A 20789-nucleotide genomic window follows, 5' to 3' on the forward strand; every position below is an offset into this window, starting at 1 on the left:
ACAGGTGATGCCAGAAGTGAGCTCTTAAATTCAAAATGTTGTCATTTACCCTTTTAGATTTCTTGACCATCCAGGGTATATTTCTTAACCATCCAGGAATGGATAAAGGCAAATTATTTATATCCTTACCTTCCTTTTATAAAGAAACATGTTTTAGGAGTCAAACTTAAGTATTAAAACTCTCAAAACTTGCACATCTCGCGCTAAGTCGCCCATTTAGATTATTTGCTACAGTTTGTTTATATTTCCTGGCCAGAGCCAGTTCTTATGTTGGGAAGGAATTCAGTTCGGAGATACAGGGAAGTCAGAGTGAAAACAAAGTCAAGACGGCAAAGTAAATTTTATTTTACTCTGTGCAAAGTATCAGAGCGGGCCTGCCTAAGGGTAGACAGGTAGGCTGCTAAAGAGCATGATACTACAGCTTCAGTCTTGTCCATGTCACCCAGACAACAGGAACTTGCAAGCACAAATCAGAGCTCTCCGTAGCTCCTCCCTGCTTATCTGGAGTAGAACAGAGACAGAGTGAAGACTTGTGCTGAAGCCTGGAGAATAGAATGAAATAGCAAAGTGACAAAGAAGTTTACCACTGGAAGAGCTCAGAGAAAAAACACAGTAAGTTGAGCAGAGAGAAGTCTTTGTTTAAGGCAAAAAGTACACACCTCAAGAAAGGGTAGTGTGGGCAACCTCAGGGAGGAGGTGCCTGTAAAGGTTTAGGGTTGGGGGTTTTATGGGGGCCTTTTGGGTAGGGGTCAGCATAAGGCATGATGTATACAGGTGATTCATAATTCCTTTTATGTTTTATCTAAAGAATAGGATTATTTAGGTGACTGTGTTGGTCTGGATCTTGGCATTCTTTATCCACTTAGGTTCATTTACACTTCAGAGGTCTATCTCTTGTCCTGTTACAAAGTTACTTAATTGATAAGGGGCTGAGAGAAGAAGAACAACATATAGATTAAGTTAAAGAATAATCTGGGCCTTTTTCTTAGGCTGAATAGATGTATGATGGCATGACCTGACATGACCCTTTCCCATTTCCCTGCCCTACCTCTTGGGGTAGGGCATTTAATGGACAGTCTGGCCTTGGAGGCCTGATGTGATTGGTACAGTGAAGACATGGACTGCAATCTGATGTTTTTTCTTTATCTGAGGAATTGCTATTCATCTGGAGAATATCTGGACATTCCAAGCCACTCCAGGTCACTCCTGGTCTTTGAAACTTCAATTAATCAACTAATTAACTCTGTGAGTCCTTTCTGGCTCTCTGGTTTTATCTGGTTAACTCTTTGAGGCCCTTTTAGTGGGCTTTACTGGCTTTCTTCTCTCTGCACCCCACTCATATCTGTCTTTCTGCCTAACACACTGAGTAAAAATACATACTTCTTATATTGATCAGAGAGGTAAACAAGCCATTCTGTCATCACCTTCCTTGCATTTCTGTGAACTGAATTATGTTTTCTAGCAGTTTGATTTTCTGTTTGACACAGAACAGTGATAAAATAGCATATGTTTTTCTCTGAATTTTCCAGGTTGCTTATTGAGCATTGAAAAACAATGAATTTATTCAATATACTTTAAGTCATTGTTAGTCACCATTATGTTTTACTTATATTTTTAGTTTAAGTAAAATTTGTAGACATTCATTAGGAATTAAACAGTATTTTGTCTAAGTCAAACTGTAGTGCATTCATGTTGGGCTAATACGTTCCATTTCCCCCATTAATTCATCCTCCCTCTCTGCTTTTTTCTTCTCCTTTTTACTCCATGTATTTGGTAAATATTTATAGTGTTTTATTTTAAGTTGCATAGTCATTTCTTTGTCTCCAAGGAACTTACCGTTGAGCAGTTAATGATATCCCCTTTTGAAAATCTTACCTGGTTTATGACTCATGAATTTTCCTTGGTAGAGACATGTTATCATCCATTTGTAGACAGTTTTCTTCTATTGTCTTCTTCTATGTTGCAAGCTATTTTTTGTGACTTATTTTATGTTAATTGATTCAATCACCTCTTCAAAAGATACAAATACATCTGTGTCTTTCAGTCCCCTATCAACTCCTCAGTTCTTCAAGATCTTACAAAAATAATTCAGACTGTGGTGAATTCATTAACAGATTCCTGTCATAATTTAGGATTGTCAGACCTGTCAGTGTGTGCAGAGCATATTCAAAATGAGTATTGTCCCTAACCTGCTTATAAAAGAAAAATAACAAATTCCTATTCTTTTAATATTCTTATTGTATCTTGAAATTGTCCATTGTTATTTTCTTTTAAATGATAACATTTTGTTTTTTTTCCTCAGTCATCTTAGACCACAATTCTTTTGGAATTTTCTTGTGTCAGTAGGCTCACAGTGGTTTAAGGGAAATGTAATATTTGAAAAGCCAATTTATTACCCTGAAAATTATTAAAGTAGCATCAGTTTTCTGACGCTTCCTAATTTTTAATGGTGGTAATTCTTACTCTGGGAAAATAATTAATACTTAAAAGTCCTACTGAGGTCCTTGCATTCAGTCCTTGCATTCAGTTTTTCCAGAAATTAGATTTCTTCCATAAGATTGCTTGTTGACCATTATATGCATATTTTCAGGATACACTAGAAATATAAATCATTTGAATATTTAAACCTTTTGTATACCCATGAATACAAATGCTCAATGTTATCTAAGTTTTGCCACTAGATTAAAAAGCAGATGACCCAGGTTTAGTTCCTGGTGCTCTTTTCCCAGGGACCTCCAGTCACATGCCTGTGATTATCACTGAGCATCTTATACCTAGTCCAGGCCAGACTTTTCTCCTCAACTGCAAACTCCCATATCTTACCACGTAATCAGCTTCTCCACTCCATGTCTAGTTGCATCATAGGCTCATACATTCAGATCTGAACTCCTCATCTGCCCCTCTCAACCCACCAACCTGCACCACTCCCAGCCTTGATTCATCCTTACCTCTTTTCTTCCCCTCACATCACACATTCCATCATCAGGAAACTAGACTGGTTATACCTTGAAAGGCATCCAGAAACAAACCACTTTTTAGCCCTCCATCTCACTGCCCTGGTCTGCGTGCCATCGCCTCTGATCTGGAGTGCTGTAAAATTATTACCTATTTGTCCTGCTTTTACAAAACTTACCTCTCCCTGCACACAGTCACACACAGCCTATTGGCACAGCAGCCAGAGTGATCCTGTTGAAGTATTTGCTCCGAACATGTCCTACCACTCAATGACCACCTATTTCACTAATTGTCTTAATAATCTTCATATATTTGTCTCCTAGTCCAGGATCCAATCCAGGAACCACATTATATTCAGTTAACCACATTACATTAATCTCTTTCATCTGGAATAGTACCTTAGCCTTTCTTTGTCTAAAGTGACATCATGTATTTTTAAAACCTTGTGTGTGAGAACATTGAAGTTCTATTCTTGGCAGATTTCAAGTGTATAATACAGTGTTAACAACTTTAGTCACCCTATTATACATTAGCGCCTCAGACCTTAATTCATCTCATAGATAAAAGTTGATACCATTTTATAAAGCTCTCTCCTTAGTTCCCTCACCCCCTCAGCCCCTGGTAACTACAAGTCTGTTCTGTTTCTATTAGCTCATTTTTTTTTTTTTTTAAGATTCCATATGTAAGTGAGGCCATGCAGCATTTTGTTTTCCTGTCTGGCTTATTTGGCTTAGCATAATGCTCTTAAGATCCATCCATGTTGTTATAAATTGTAGTGTTTCTTTTTCATGGTTTAGTGATATTCCATTGTATGTATGTATAACATCTTTATCCATTCATCCATTGATGAACACAAGTTGTTTCCATACTTTGGCTTTTGTTGGTAGTGGGGCATTGAACATAGGTGGGCAGATACCTCTTCCGTATCCTTTTTTCAATTTTCTTTATATAAATACCTAGAGGTGGGATTGCTAGAGCATAGGATAGGTCTATTTTTAATTTTTGGAGGAACCTCTACACTTTTTTCCATAGTGCCTGCACCAGTTTCCATTCCCACCACCCATGCACAAGGGTACCATTTTCTACACATAAAGATAGATGGATGTTTTTGAAGAATAAACTAGGTTTAGGTTATGAACTTTTTGGAAAGAATACCATTGAAGGAAAATTGTGTCCCTCTCAGGACACATCTTCTCACATCAAGTTAGCCCTTTGTAATTTATATCATTTGTGATTGGTAACTAATTTATAAAGAGATATGTTTAGATTATATAGATATCCTTTTCCTCATTAAATCTTCAGCCAATAGTTTTAGATCCACTGATGATTCTTGCTCGAGTCAATTATTTATTAATTAATCAATTGTCTAAAAGATGACTTTCTATATACTTTATTGCTTCTACATTATAATGTGAAGAAGAGCTTTCCTTTCACCCTCATTCATTAATTTATTTACTTATATCAGAATGTGTTCTTGGATTTTTATTTTAATTATTTGGGTTATATGCTGTTACTTTCACTATTTAAAATGAGTCACAAGTTGTCCCATATTTGGTTGGTGGGAGCTTCTGGAAACTTTTGTTTTCATATTTTCATCTTCTTTTGTTCAGTGACACATAGGTGCAAAGAATTTTCTTCACTTATATTCATTTACTGTCTGAATCACAAAGGTACCATCTTAATGAAATCCAAATAGAAGCATTAAGTAAAAGTATAATTTTCAAAAAGTTAAAAACTTGACTCTATAGCCCTAATGAATGTAAGTTAAATAATATTTAATTTATTAATGAAGGGCCCAATAGGATGGTACATCTGGTGAAAGGGGAACTTGAGAGGATGGGTACTTACAGCCAATGAAACATAGAATGCTGAAATAAGATTACACAGTTAGATATCAAACTGGTTAATGTAATACACAGCAATAAAACTGTAACCATTAGTATTATCTTTTCTATAAACAGAAGTATGCAAATTAATAACTAATTTCACAGAGACCAGGCACTTACTGATATAAAACAGTAAATCAAGCAAAGTTACATTTTCTGAGATATTAAAATAATCCTTGGGTGGGCCTGTTACACAGTGCTTAATATTACATTGCAAAAACAGGCACTATCCTTTGCTTTACTTAGAAATTATGGACAATTTTCCTTATTACCTTAAAATGCCAAGTCAGAACTTCTGAGTTCTATTCTTCAATTTTAATAGAAAATATGAAATGTTCACTGGTGTCTTTTGTGTATCTTAAATTTCTTACTGCAATTTAAGTCCAATCACCTGTGAAGTTGGAATTTGTCTTCTGTAATAATCCAACCTGAATGTGAAGACTCGCTATACTCTTGGCCTCCTCTTTGAAATAATTAGCCCTTTACATGTTTTCTGGTATTTTCTTTCTTTTCAATCTTTCGGCATTTTTTTCTTTTTCTGGAAAAATTTGGTTTTCTCATAGTTCTTAAAATTGTAGAGTCTCAAACATGATATTCTGATAACAAGTACCTCTGCATGTGGCATTTATGCTATTTCAACTTATCCATATCTGAAGGTAGGTACAGGACAGCAGTCTAGACTTACTGTTTTTTAACCAATAAATTAAAATATGATATATCAAAAATCACCGTGTTTTCTATTTATGCTATAAATATGTTTGTTACTCATTAATTCTTTCCTTTAGCCCTGCATTCACTTAACCATTCATTCATTCATTAAAATTTTTTATTATAGAAAAAAACGCATAACATAAAATTTGCCATCTTAACTGTTTCTGAGTGCACATTTCAGTAGTGTTAAGCATATTCACATTCTTGTGCACCCATCTCCAGAACCTTCATTTCACAAAACTGAAACTCTGTACTCATTAAGCAATGACATTACATTTTTCCCCCCTCCCAGCTTCTGGCAACCACCATTCTACTTTCTGTTTCTATGAATTTGACTACTCTAGACACTTTGTACAAGTGGAACCATACAATATTTACTTCTGGTGACTGGCTTATTTCACTGAGCGTAATGTCCTCAAGATTCATCCATGTTGTAACATATATCAGAATTTCCTTCTTTTCTAAGGCTGAATAATATGTCAGTGTATGTATAAACCACATTTTGTTTATCCACTCATCTGTCAAGACGTGTGTTGCTTCCACCTCTTGACTATTGTGGAAAATAGTCAGAATAGCATAATAACATATTCATACTAGGAATATGGCTATGGAGATACCTCTTTGAGTTTCTGCTTTCAATTCTTCTGGATATATACCTAGAAGTGGAAATGCTGGATCATATGGTAACTGCATTTTTTACTTTTTTTGGGAACCACCATACTGTTTTCCATACCAGCTATACCATTTTACATTCCTATGAGCAACTCAAAAGTGTTCCAATTTCTCCATATCCTTTCTAACACTACTTTTCTGTTTTTGTGATTGTAGCCATCCAAATGGACATAAGGTGATGCCTTATTGTTGTTTGGATTTGCATTTTCCTAATGATCAGTGATATTGAACATCTTTTCATATGCTTGTTGGCCATTTGTGTACAATCTGTGGTCACTCATTCATTTTTAACCATCCATTGAGTGCCTGTTAAGGCTCCAGACCTTGCACTAGTGCTGGAGAAACAAAGATGAATACAATAAGTCTCTAGATCTCAAGATGTTCATAGTCTACTTAGGAAACTAACCTGTCAATAAATGACTCTGAAACAAACTGATAAGCATCCTGAGAAAGGTGTATACAAAGTACTTTCTGGTCATTCATCTTACTGTATATCTCTAGTATTTTTCTTCTCAGTATTTGCTTCTGAATATACTGGTGGCTACTTATATCTTATTCCTTCAGAGATAATTTATAAGTTTGTCTCTGCACCTACTTACACTTACCTTTCATTAGTCATTGGCTTTTGCAACTAAGTTGAATTTCTTCAGGTCCCATGGTAAAGTTTTACTAATTAAACTACTTGGTTCAATCCACAAACCTAATACCTGTGTGCTATGCTAATAGAAATCCATCCATTTTCTCTCAGGAAATAGCTGAAATAGTAGTAGAGTCAGACTTATGTAAAGTATTAATTAACAAGGAATCATAACAGATCTCTCCATGCAGGGAAAGTATCAGTGATTTACATCAGGCTAATGTATAACTATTAATCACCCATTAATCTTTAACTTAATTCCATATATTCTTTAGTTGGATGTATGTCAGCCTGTGGTAATTTGGCATTTCTTAGAAATCACTGCTGATGCATTTCCCTGGATAGGTATAAACAGGGCAACATTTACTGAAATCTACAAAATAGTTCCAGTTGTAGCCTGTCAATTTATTTCCACCCTGAGACAACATCTTCTAAATATAAGAGTATGATCCTTTTTATATATTTATTTTTAAGCTGGACAAGATAGATGTTAAAAGTCACTCACAGTTATTACTGACAGTTGAGTGTGACTTCAATTCTAAAACCTCAACAAACTGTGACTTAAAATGTCTGTTTGGGATAATATTTAAGAATTTGATGTCACTCTGTTTCCTGAGATTTTATCCTGAGAGGTTTTCCTTGTAAATTATAGCAAATAAAGTAGTAAGTACCCAAAAGAAATTTGTTTTGCTCTTGAAAGTTTGCACTGTATAGCACAGTAGTGTCAAAGTGCAGTCCTTAAGTGGTAGCATTTCAATATCTGAGAGCTTTTTATAAAGGCAGATTCCCTTGGAAATGAGAAAATTCCTAAAAAGATAGTAATTTCCAAATGAACTCAAGAAGAAATAGAAGACTTGAATAGCCCTATAATTACAGAGAAAAGATGTATGAAACTTATATACTAAAAGCTATAAAACTTTGCTCAAGGAAACAAAGAAATACCTAAATAAAGGGAGATACTTGTCATGTATGAATTGGAATTCTCAATGTAAAAATAGCAATTCTTCCTACATTGAATCAGTGCAATACCAGTCAAAATCCTCGGGGGATATTTTTAAAGAAATTGAAAAGTTTATTCTAAATTGTATATGGAAATTCAAAGAACCCAGAATAACCAAAACAATTTTGAAAAAGAACAAGTTTGGAAGACTAACAGTGCCTGGTTTTAAGATTTACTGTAAGGCTACTGTATTCAACAAGGTTTGGAACAGATAAAGAGTCCAGAGACATATCCACACATACCTGGTCCAATTGATTTTCCACAGACATGCTGCAATAATTCAATGGTGGTGAAACAGTTGGATATGTGTATAGGAAAAAAAAAAGAGAACCTCTATTCTTACTTGATATCATACCAAAAATTAACTTGAAATGGACTCAAAAGTGAGAGCTAACACTATTAGACTTATAGAAAAAAAGCATAGGTTAAATAAACAGAATAATAATTGTGCCATTGGGTTAGGCAAAGATTTCTTGAAGACAGAAAGCACAAGCCATGAAAGGAATGTAATTTCACAGACCTGACTCCACACCTACTGAGTCATGACCTCCGATTGGTGGAGCTCAGGAATCTGTTTTTACAAATTCTCCAGGTGATTCTTTTCTGTACTACAGTTTGAGATACAAACATACTAACATGTGAGAATCCCAATCTCTCCTGATTCTCCCCTTAATAATTAGAGAGTAGGGGAAAAATTCTTTTGAAAACCAAGGCAAAGGAAGGTATTTTGGCATTTGAGGAGTGAGACTCTTCAGGAAATTGTCTGAGTCTCTAGATTATTTTTTAAGCAGCGGAAATAAGGATGTTGGATTCACTTTAGCATTCTTTAAGAAACTCAAGTTAATGATTTTAGAACATTTTCCAAGTTCCTGTTGGTGGTGGGATTGTGTTTTGTTGAACTCAACAACACTATTCTAAGATTTACCACGTGGGTTCATAAGAATTATGGAGGGTCTTTTTGTTTACTCCTCAGTTGCCTAACACTTATCCAATTAATGAGCATGTGAAATAATTGAAGGCATACTTCTCCAAGCATTATCAGATATTATTTAAAGAGGAGCATATCACAAAGGAGTCTACATCAAAGTGAATGCATTGCCATTAATACTGCAGAGTTCTGTCATCTCTCTCCACATTACAGTTTGGAGACACAGTACAGTTAGGTGGCACAAAATGGCACGTGGACTAAAGCCTCCTAAAGGTTCACCTTTATAAAGGCTAAAAAATACCTTGTCCTTCTAAAGTGTGTGTGCTTCATATCACAAATTTGAAGTAGTGTTGATTAAAATGCAATCCAAAATAAGCAGTTGAAAGTGCTTGAAAAAGGGGCTAATGGAACATACAGCTTTATAATTTAACATTTTAAAGATACTTAGAATGGTGCCTGGGGCATAATAAGCACAATACAAGGGTTTGGTAAATCCAATAGAATATATTTATTGATTTTTGAACACCTACCATATTGCAGGTACCAAGCAAAGAGCTGGGGTTAAATGGTGGGCCAAAAAGAGAAGACCCCTATCTTCACGGAATTGAGGGTCTAAAAGTTAAACATGCAAATCATCATATAACAAAAGGTATAATTAATTATAACTGGGAAATAAGAGATATCTGGTGCAGTGAGAACATACGATATGGTCTGATTAGTCAAGGCTTCAGAGAGGAAGTAATATTTGAGCTAAGTTCTGAATCCTAAATAGGAATTAACAAGGCCAAGGAAAGAGCATGTGCTAATTTTCTGGGTAAGGGATAAAGTTGACACATTTCTAAAAATGGAAGCAGGTTATATTTGACTGCTGTAAAGTGAATAAGGTCTAAAGGAGCTTATTGTGTAGTTGGAGAAGGTAGGTAGGTGTAAGTTTATGCGAATCTTTTAACCCTTGCCAAGATAAAGAGGTAGATTCTTCATTCTGAAATCAGTGAAGAGCATCCGAGGTCTTAAGTACGAATGTGTCCATGGAGTGTGTGTATATCTGCAGGCATACATATGTGCAATAGAGAGAGAGAGAGACACTAGTTGAAAAGACAACTCTGTCCCCAGTTTGGAGATTGGGATATGGAATGCAGGGCAAGAGTGGATGCAGGGAGATAATTGGGCATCTAATATAGTCACCTAAGAAAGAAAGGGTATCTTGGACTAACGAATTAAGGTGGCGGTTGTCGCTTTAGGGAAAAATAGGTAGATTTGCAGATTTGCCTGCTTGAATCAGTATAGTTTGTTCCTGGATTGGATTTGGTGGGGAGGTGGTGAAGAAATCAGTGTTAGGGAGACTCATGGGCTTTTTATTTAATATGCCTTTCATTAGTCCAAAGCAGAATGGGGGGAGTGGGAGAATTTGGAAAGAGATTATAATTTGGTTTTAGTTATTTTGTGTTTGAGGAAGCTTTGTGATTTTTCTCGTAGAGCTGTGAAATAGGCAGTTGATATTGGGAGGTGAGCTCCCAGAGAAGGGGTTTGGAGTTGGAGATGACCATTCTGGAGTCAGCTATGTTTAGATGGTGTTGGAACCCCTGTGCATGGGTGAGTTTGTTCAGTGATTATAGAGTGAGGGGAGTATAGACTTTATGATGAATCCTCTGGAATTTCAATGTTGAATGACCGGGCAGTGGGAGCAGAGTCTGCAGAGAAGTCCGATAACAAGTAGCAGAACAGCAGGTGGCTATCCAGGGAGAAAGTGTTTCTAGAAGAAAGGAATTGTCAACAGTGTTGAATGCTGCTGAGAATGGGTGAAAAAGAACTGGGGGAAAAAAGGCATAAGACAACCATTGCTGACATTGGACAGAGCACTTTTTGGGGAATGATGAGGGCAGATGATAGACTGAAGTGAATTGAAGAGTATATTCTGGAAAAAAATAGCAGATTGGATTAAACAGAGTAATTTCTGTTCAGGAGTGAAGGAGGCTGATTCTGAAGTTCTGCTTACAGATTGTGAAACGTGAATGTGGAACAGTACCAGGAACTGGCAAACACCATCTTCACCAAGTGATCCAAGTTAGCATCTTCACACATACTACTCTTGCTGAATTATTTGAAAGTAAATAGGATAAACCGACATCCGTGCCTCCTAATGTGATTATCTGAGAAGGATTCAGCATGATTTATGTAGGATCTCTACCAACAATGCATAATCTGAGTCCAGTCATGAATAAACATTCAGACAAACCCAAACTAAATTTTATTCTTAAAAATCCATGTCATGGAAGAAAAAGGAAGGCAGAGGCATGGTTTCAGATTAAAGGAAACTAAACAGACACATGACTAAATGCAATGAATTCGGTCCTGAATCCAAAAGGGAAAAAAAAATGCTGTAGAAGACATTTGTGACAATTGATGACATCTGAATATGTACTGTGTTTTAGATACTAATAGTCTTGCAGTAACACGAAATTTCCTGAATTAGATTTTTCTCCTGTGGTTGTATAAGAGAACATCCCATTCTTAGGAAATACATGCTGAAGTATTTAGGGGTAAAAGGTCACAAAGCTGCGATTTACTTTCAAATAATTTGGCAAGAGTAATATGTGTATACATATATGATGTACACACACATACAAAGCACATGTGATAACATGTTAACAATTGACACCCTATTGAAACTTTTTTGTAAATTTAAAATTCACAGAAAAATTCATTGTGCTGTTTGTGCAATTTGTCTGTAAATTTGATTTTTTTCACAATAGAAAAATAAAAATTTAGGGACTATCAGAGCTCTACACCATCTGCTAATATCATTTACAAAATGTATCAGTTACACATTAGAAAGAACAAGTTTGGATATTGAGAGCATTAGTAAGAATATTCAGCCATGGACATCACTATAATTTGAAACCTAATTTCAGGGGTTAGCAGAGGGACCAGAATAGATACCTTCCATGACCTTTTCTTTACAAGACATTTCTACTAAAATAGTAAGACTGTCTTTCCAGTCAAAAACCATCCCGGTGATCCTACATGAGAACTTAACTAGGTTCAGCTGTCATCCATAGAGCCCGCTCTAAGGGTAATGCCAGATCCTAGATATCACAGGAAGTTTGCTGATGAATGCAGTCCTGTGTGGAGGCTAAGACAAGATCACACCATCACAGAAACTCATGAAAACACAATAAATGGGCCTCAGAGGGATAGGGAGGCTACAGAACAATGTTTCCCAGACTCTGGATTGGCCAGAATGGTGAAGTGTCACCGCCAGCAAAAAGGTTGGTGAAATTTACTTACATACAAAGAGATGAGAAAACACCACCATGCACTTTCATTGTCATTGTACAGAGAAAGGAAAAAATGATGATGGGCAGCATTAAAGTAAAGTCCTTAAAATGAAATGGATTTCCTTTTATTGAAGGAAAAAATGTAATACTTAAAGCTTAATTAGTGGTACCAGCCAACAAACTTAATGGAGTTCTGAGAAAGTCAAAACATTTTTAATGTTGAGGAAATAAGACTCACTTGAGTCCATAATTAGCTTTGCTTGTTGCAGGTAGATATTAGGCTTTGGGAAATTCACATTTAGGAAATCCACATTACAGGAAGAAGGCCTGTATTATTTTCTTTAGAGTATCATGGACAGTCAGTCAGCTACAGATATATGATTGGGGTAAATGTAGTAAATACAGAATTAAGTGCGGTTGACCCTAAACAACATGGGGATTAGGAGCTCTGACCCCACCACACAGTTGAACATCTGCATGTAACTTTTGGCTCCCTGAAAATGAAACTACTAATAACCTACATTGATTTTATAATAGGAAATGATAAAATAGACTATTATCTATATATAGTTTATGCATTCATCTTAGTGTTATTTCTTTCGATATTTCTAGGCTGTGTGGTTTCTGAGTTTTTTTGAAATTGTTGCAAATCTCCAAAAATGTTTCCAATATATTTATTGAAGAAATTCCATGTTAAGTGAACCTGCACAGTTCAACCTGTGTTGTTCAAGGGTCACCTGTAATTAAACAGTGTCATGAAGTCTTGAAAGCATAAACCTAACCTCAAAAGCATTTAAGAAAATAGGAGGAACCTTGCTTATTTAAAAAGTAAAAATATATAAATGTGTAAGTGTATTTATATGCATAGTCACACACACACATATATATATATATATATACCCCTTCTAAAACATTTTAAATAATGCTTATAATTGATGGAGGGAAACACTAATTTGCATTATGAATACTGCTATTGAATCAATCTCTTGAAATCTCCCTAGTTTTATCTAAAATAGTAAACTAATACCTGTTCGACATGAGAAGCAAAGACTAAAAGGCACAATATCAATTTTTGTATAAATACTAAAAACAACATTTTGAACTACATAATTGTTTCTAGTGGATATTTTTATAATCAGGCTTTTCTACTCAATACAATAGCTAGACTTTTTTTTTGGAAAATTCAATAAACTCATCATTTAATTATGAAGGAAGCAGATGCAAGATAGTAAAGCAGGTTTGCTGAAAAATAAAAGAAATCTTCTTTGTGCCTTGTTTCTATTAACAATGTCTTTGAAAGTAATAAATTTATGCATGGTTAAAACAAACTTGCAGACGTTGAATATGTATCCATTTTACACTGTTTTCTTAAATTACTTTCTGCCAAGTACCTAATGAAAGCTGTGTAGTAAACTACATTACATTTCAAACTTTTCTAGTTAAAAATTTAGGTTCAGTATTAGTGGCTCCTTCAGTCTGTAACATCCTGCTAAAGCTTCCAGCAAGTTCACTAATGAGGAAGGTTGTCTTCTGGCCTTCTGACTCCTGTGTCCTGAGGAATGCATTGTAAAGACTGAGGTGCATATTTAACATTCAAGAGGAAATGCTGCACCAAGGATGGCTGTCAGTCAAACCAGCCCTCCTGCTCTTTTTATAATCAGAAAAATGCAGATAAAGATTATTGCAACTGACAATATAAACCGGAATACAACAAAACTGGAAAATTTTGAGATCTCCTTACTACATCCTTTTCACAGATTATTGAAATTCTGTTATATCATGATGTCACTAGAATCAGAAGTAGATCTTATTACTGTATTTGCAGACAGAAATGAACATTGCTTAATATTCTCAAAGCATTTTGACTTTGCACCACTTGTGTAGTGCAGGTTGCGGGACTGAGTAAAAGTCTTGTTTGCTGCCGTTATATCTTCTAATGCATCTATTACTGCAGTTTCTAGCCATTGTTACCAAGTTCTGGGTATTATCTCTGCTACAACTCCTGGCAGACGGAAAGGGACCATGACATGGTGATGTTTCCATGTTGTTACTGTACTTTACAGTCTGTTAAGTCATCAGTACTCCACTCTGTCTCAGTTTCTTCATCCTTATTGGAATAATCTCCTGCCAGCCATTCCCTCCTCCCCCACCCCCACCAACACACACACACACACACACACACACACACACACACACACACACACACACACACGGTGTGAACTGATAGACCAGGGACATTGTGCACACTAAATTAGTTTTCGCTAATGATATGCCTAATCTAGAAATAATACCTCATGTGGATTGACAGGCATGAATAGAATGCAGGGAAATTTTAGGTATGGAGACTTAGGGAGAGTGCCTGTAAATTGTCACTCAAAGCCGTGGTGGGAAGACCAGTAGTAGAAGAAATAGATGTGAATAGATCAGATCCATTACTCAGGTACTTTCTGAGCTTTGCTTATTTATCCACCTTAGAGCAGAAGTAGCTGAGAATGGATAATGAGGAGTGAAGCAAGGAAAAATAGTAGGAACTGGATCAGGGGGGCTATTTATGCCAACTGTGGTTCATGCCCATCTTTCCTGAAGTCAGAACAGAGTGTTTTTTCAGGGTGACTTTTTTTCAAAAAGAGTCCTTGGAATATGAGTTTAGTAGATTTAGAAGCAAGCTACTAGGCTTTAGAGTTACCATTTAAACTTCCTGTCCTTAGTTGCAAAGGGACCAAGGAAGGGCGCATCATAGTCTAATGTAAAAATCATAGGCCTGTGAATTGGGGGAGCAATCTGGGCGTTAGGGATTAACAACCTTCTAATCCCAAGCATAACCTTGGTTTAAATGGTTTATTGGGACCAGTCACCAAATATTTTTACTTACAGAAATTTTACTTTTTCATTTTTCCTTTGCTGCAACTTTTTTGCATATCCATAAAATTTATTTCTATCTGAAATATTAGCTTTCGATTTCTACAGCTGAATGTATAAAGGAGAGAAAAAGTCTTAAGTTTACTTTGTTACATTTTATATTCAAATTACTTGTAGCAGATGTTAACTAAACTGAAAGTACAAGTGCTGGGGGGCGCAGCTAAAACTTTTTTCATTGGTACACTCAGAACTATAACCTCACCCAGGGGCGCTTTCAGGCAAACCATTCGAATCATAGTTCATTCAGGTATTAACGTGGTACTATAAAAAGAACATCCATTCCTTGTGAGGGCGAGTGGGCGGGACAGCGCATCACCTTCCAGGGAGGAATGCCATCATGGTAATAGCGTCCCTGTTGCTATTTTTGAAAAATATGTGGGTCAGCATTCACAAGCCTGGCAAAACGAACAGCTATTTTTTCACAAACTAGAACAAGCTCCTTAATGATCAGAAAGTACCTTGCTAGCTGATCATGATTATTACCAAACTGAAGACTTCTGCCATTGTTTGATTTCCTGTTATTTCAATATTAGGAAATGAATTACTCATATTATTATCATTATTTAAAAGTTGGCATAAACATATATATATATATATATATATATATATATATATATATATATATATATATATAAATGATAGTATGACATACAAATTGCTCTGCAGCTTTCTTACCCACTTCAACAGCACTTCTTACCCTCTTCCAGACACCAAGAGCATGGTTTCATGTCAGCCCACATTGCCTGTTTCTTTTTGGTGGTTGCGGAGTATTCCATATTCTGGGTACAATTATTCATATTGTTCCTCACTTCCATTTTTTCCTGTTTCTGCAATTATTCATTCAACTACTTTGTATTTTTTAGTTCCTGAATATCAAATTTTAGAAAACACTTTAGAGTGGTGGTGGACCTGGCTGCCAATAGCTTGCCATTCATTCAATACTGAGGTAAAGCTGGAAACCTGGCATGGTTCATGACTGAGTTCTTAGAGATACCAGTTGACCTGATATAAGTAACAAAGACATTTGATAGTTTTAGCAGAACTGATTTTCTCTTTTTTGTTAAATTTTGAAATTAAAAGAAAAAATATACATATTCATTTAAGTCTTTTATATTTCATCCATAGAATTAAATAACAATAGCTGACATTTATTATAAATTTAATTGTGACATATGTTAGGTATTACTGTGCATGTCTGGTGTGTACAGCTGTTGGTGTGAATAGTTGTATATAAGACATGTAAAAATAAAGATTCATAATCAAGTGAATACTTATATACTCATCACTCAAGTGAGGAAATAAAACTTGATTAGCCCTTTAGAAGACCTCCAGTGCTCCGCCTTGATTGCATCTCCTCCCTCCCCAGCCCCACCCCAGGTTACCACCTTATTGAATTTTGTCTTAATAATTCCTGTGGTTTGTTTTATAGTTTACCACCTAGTTTTTGCTACAGGAGTACCTAGGTATGTGCTCCTAAATAGCACATTTGCTTCTCCTTATTTTTGAATCACATAGAAGTAGTACATACAGTATATATGCTTTGGGGGCTTGCTTTTGTTAATCATCATTCTGTTTTTGAGATTTGGCCGTGTCGATATTTGTAGTAGATTATTCATTTTTACTAATGTACTGTATTACATTACATAAATACACCACATTTTATTTATTCATTTTACTGGTAATGAATATCTGTGTTGCTCAGGTTTTTGTTATCCTAACCTAATAGTGCTGTAATAAACATTATTCGACTTTTCTCCTGGTGTACATATGTAAGACTTTCTGTAGACAGTGGCATTCAAACTTTTTTCCTGAAATGCACAGTAAAAAATATATTTTTCTTCATAATTCAGTTAACGTACACTTAGATATGTGTGAAAAAAAGTTTCACAAAAAATACCCTAATTGCAGTACATTTTGATTTTTCTGTTTAATTCTATTTTGTTTTTAAATTAGTGTGTAATGACCCACAGTATAATATATATAACTAGGAAGGGAAGTATTGTGTCACTGTATATGCACATGTCCAATTTTATTATATGATACCAAACCCTTTTCCAAGGGCCTTTTGTGCCTCTCCTTCATTCCTTCGATTATTTTCAGTTTGGTCTGTTTGTCTTTTTCTTACTGATTCCTAGGTATACTTTACATAGTTTGTATGCTGATCCAGCATCAGTTAATTATGTTGCTAGTATTTGTTAAATCTGTAGCTTATTTGTCACTCTTTTAATGATGTCATTTGAACAACAGTTCATTTTTTAATCTTCCTTAAGGTTGTTGATTTTTAGGTTTTGCTTAAGAAATTGCTTTTTACCCTAAAGTCATGAAGATATTCTCTTATATAATTTTTTTAAAGTTTTATACTTTGCCTATAAATCTTTAATCAGTCTGAAATTGACTTATGTGATATAAAGTAGGAGTCAAATTTCATTTTTTTTCCATATGGATATGTTAAATTGTTTCAGAACTATTCCCTCCAGTGCCTTTTCTCCAATTCGGCAGTGCCAACTTTATTATACTATTTGGGTAGATCTGTTTCTAGATTGAGTTCTCTTCCATTGGTCTGTCTGTCTGTCTCTGTCCCAATACCACACCGGTCCTAATCACATAGCTTTGTAATAAAGCTCGATACCTCGTAGGGTAAGTTTCTTCAACTTGCTTTTCTTCTTCACTTCTGCCTTGCCTTAGTCCTTAACCCTTCTATATATGTTTTTAGAATGAGTTTGACAATTTCCCCAAAATAACCCTTGGAGATTTTGATCAGCATTGCTTTGAATCTCTAGATCATTATGGAACAAATGACTTCTTTAGGACAGAAAGTTTTCCTAACCAAGAAAATGGCCTAACTTTCCATTTTATTTAGGTCTCTTTAATGTCTCTTAATAATGTCTTAGAATTTTCTCCAGAAAGGTCTTTCCATGAATCGAATTTATTGATGGGTATATGTTTGTTGCTATTATACAATTGTCATGTAAAAATGTGATAAATTTTGAAATATTCATTTTATATGTACAATTCCTTCAGTCTAATATTCTATTTATAAGTCATGTGTATTAGAGTTTTATACTAAGGTATTATATCATCTATAAATAATGACATTGTTTTTCTTCCTTTCTGACTTTTATACTCAAAAAAAAAATTCCATATTGTAATATTCTGAAGAAGATCTCAAGTACAATTTTGAAAAGAAATGATGACAACAGGCTACTTGTTTTGCTCCTGATCTGAAAGGGAAGCTTCACCACTTTTTATCACTGAGCACTATGCATATTTAAGTTTTGCTGTTTGTGGACACCATTTTGTTTTACTCTGCTAGATTACTCTCCACTTTTCCCCACTGGCTTGGTGCCCTGAGCCACTCAGGTATTTAGGCCACTTCAAAGGCTTTTCTTAGCTTCTGCTGTCTTCCTCTTGGGTTCGGTCCCTGGGGATTACTGGCAGTAGAGGAAGGAGAGCAGAGGGAGAGCGAGGAGGTATTAGGGTCCTTGTCTTCCTGGCTTCTTCACTGTGGATTCCTTTGTGGACCAGTTACATTACTAAGTGGAAGATTCAGTTCATTCCTATGTCTGTGTGTTTTTTCTCTTAGTTAAAAAAACAAAATAAAACAAAAACCCCAGTAACTTATCTTCTTTAGATAAGCTTTAGGTTTACAGCAAAATTGAGAGGAAGGTACAGAGATTTCCCATATACCAATTTTCCACCTTCCCCCAGCCCCTACACAAAGCCTCCCATCAACATCACTCACCAGGGTAACATATTTGTTACAATTGATAAACCTATACTAACACATTATAATTAACCAAAGTCCATAGTTTACAATAGGATTCACTGTTGATGTTGTACCTTCAGTGAGTTTGGACAAATACATAATGACATGTAGCCATTGTTCTAGAATCATACAGGATAGTTTTGCTGCCCTGAAAACCCTCTGTGCTCCGCCTTTTCATCCTTCTCCCTCAACTCTGGAAATCTCTGATCTTTTTTACTGTCTCAATAGTTTTCTCATTTCTAAAAGTCATGCAATTGGAATCATACAGTACATATGCTTTTTAGACTGACTTCTTCCACCTTAACAATATGCATTACGGCCCACTCATGTATTTTCATGGCATGATGGCTCACTTATTTTTAATATTCCATTAATTAGTAATATTCCATTAATTAGATTTGACACAGTTTATCCATTATTTACCTACAGAAGGGCTTCTTGGTTGCTTCTAAGTTTTGGCAGTTACAAATAAAGCCTGTATAAACATAATGACAGGTTTTTGTGTGGACATAAGTTTTCACCTTCTTTAGGTAAATACTAAGGAATGTGATCACTGAATCATATGGTAAAAGTATGCTTAGTTTTCTAAGAAACCACCAAACTGCCTTACAAAGTGGCTGTAGTGTTTTGCATTCCCAGTAAAAACAAATGAGCATTCTAGTCGCTAGCATTTGGTGACGTCAGGGTTCTGGAGTTTCGCTGTTCCAATAAGTGAATAATTTCATATTTCATTATTGATTTAATTTGCATTTCCCTGATGACATATGATGTAGGCTGTCCCTAGTTAACTTTTGGTTAATAATTCTAAATTCCAGTGTAGTCAGTACACTGTGTTTGATATCTCTGAAATTTCTTGAGGCTACCTTTATGGCCTCGCTTATGGTCAATATTTGTATAATTTCTGTGTTTGCTTAAAGCATTGTATTCTGCAGTTGGTGGATGCAGTATTCATTCTTTCAACAAAAATTTATTGAGGGTCTACTATCTGCTAAGCATTGTTTTAGGTGATGTGGATATGGCAGTGAACGAAGAGACAAAAATTCTTGCTCTTTTGGAGAGCATATCTAGGGGAAGCAATAGGACCCAAAATTTAAAAAGTGGAGCACATAGTATATACAATAGTGATAAACACTGAGGGGGGGAAAATAAAGTAGGCATAGGGTGGGAAGTGCTGGAGGCAAAGTTTGATAGTGTTGGTCAAAGACAGCCTCACCAAGGAGGAGGCATTTGAGTCAAGACTGAAAAAAGAAAGAAAACCATACAACTATTTGTGAAATTGAATGAATATTTGCATTTTATTCTAATTATTTTTATTAACTATATTTTCTGGATATTCCATCTATTTCATAAGGCCTTGGAACATTTCTAGAAGTCTCTTTCAAAATCAGTACAACTTTTCATATTTTTTTCATCCACCTGAAAATAAGTCTTGTTCTTTTTCTAAAGAAACTACATTCAAGACAAAATTTAGAAGTTTCTGTCAGTTTAGCTATCCTTTTAATCCCCAAATAATATTATAATAATAATGCTTATGCAATTTTTATAGTAAATTCACAATGTTTAAATTATACATCTAATCTATTAATGTGACCATTTATGACATTTTCATCCCCGGTAAGACTCCTTCCCAGTTCTGAAGAACTGATTTATAATTGGATCCAATATCACTATATATTCTGAATTTAATGTGTGCTTTATTTGATTAAAAATTTTTACCCCATCGTATTGAAGTTTTAATGAGACAAATAATTCCATTTTAATACTTAATTTGAAATCTAGTTCAATCTAAAATATTATATATTGCAGAAAAGCCATGTTTTCTCTAAGTAGTTGATATATGTGAGCAAGTTATTTCTGGACCTCAGATTTTTCATCTGTAAAAAACAAGTTGGTTTGCTGGTTTATTTTCCTCTTCAGTCTTCTCAAGTCTTGCTTACCAAGATACCTTTTGAGATAAAGTTGGCACCAGATGACTGCTTAGGGAGAAGAGATCTCTGTTTTTGAAGAATAATTCTTTAAGTCTCTGCTAATGGAGAG

At 35.2% G+C, this 20789-nt stretch overlaps 1 long non-coding RNA gene across 1 annotated transcript in view; it reads left to right on the forward strand.

The window, feature by feature from the left end:
• Positions 1 to 512: 512 nt before the first annotated feature.
• LOC140844960 (uncharacterized) overlaps positions 513 to 20789 on the forward strand; it is a 29455-nt gene continuing 9178 nt past the window's right edge. Inside the window, exon 1 of the long non-coding RNA XR_012123546.1 lies at positions 513 to 612. This is a non-coding gene — a long non-coding RNA (uncharacterized lncRNA). The remainder of the gene's footprint in view (positions 613 to 20789) is intronic.

The sequence above is a fragment of the Manis javanica genome, chromosome 12 (genome assembly GCF_040802235.1).
Source record: "Manis javanica isolate MJ-LG chromosome 12, MJ_LKY, whole genome shotgun sequence".
Classification (NCBI taxonomy): domain Eukaryota; kingdom Metazoa; phylum Chordata; class Mammalia; order Pholidota; family Manidae; genus Manis; species Manis javanica.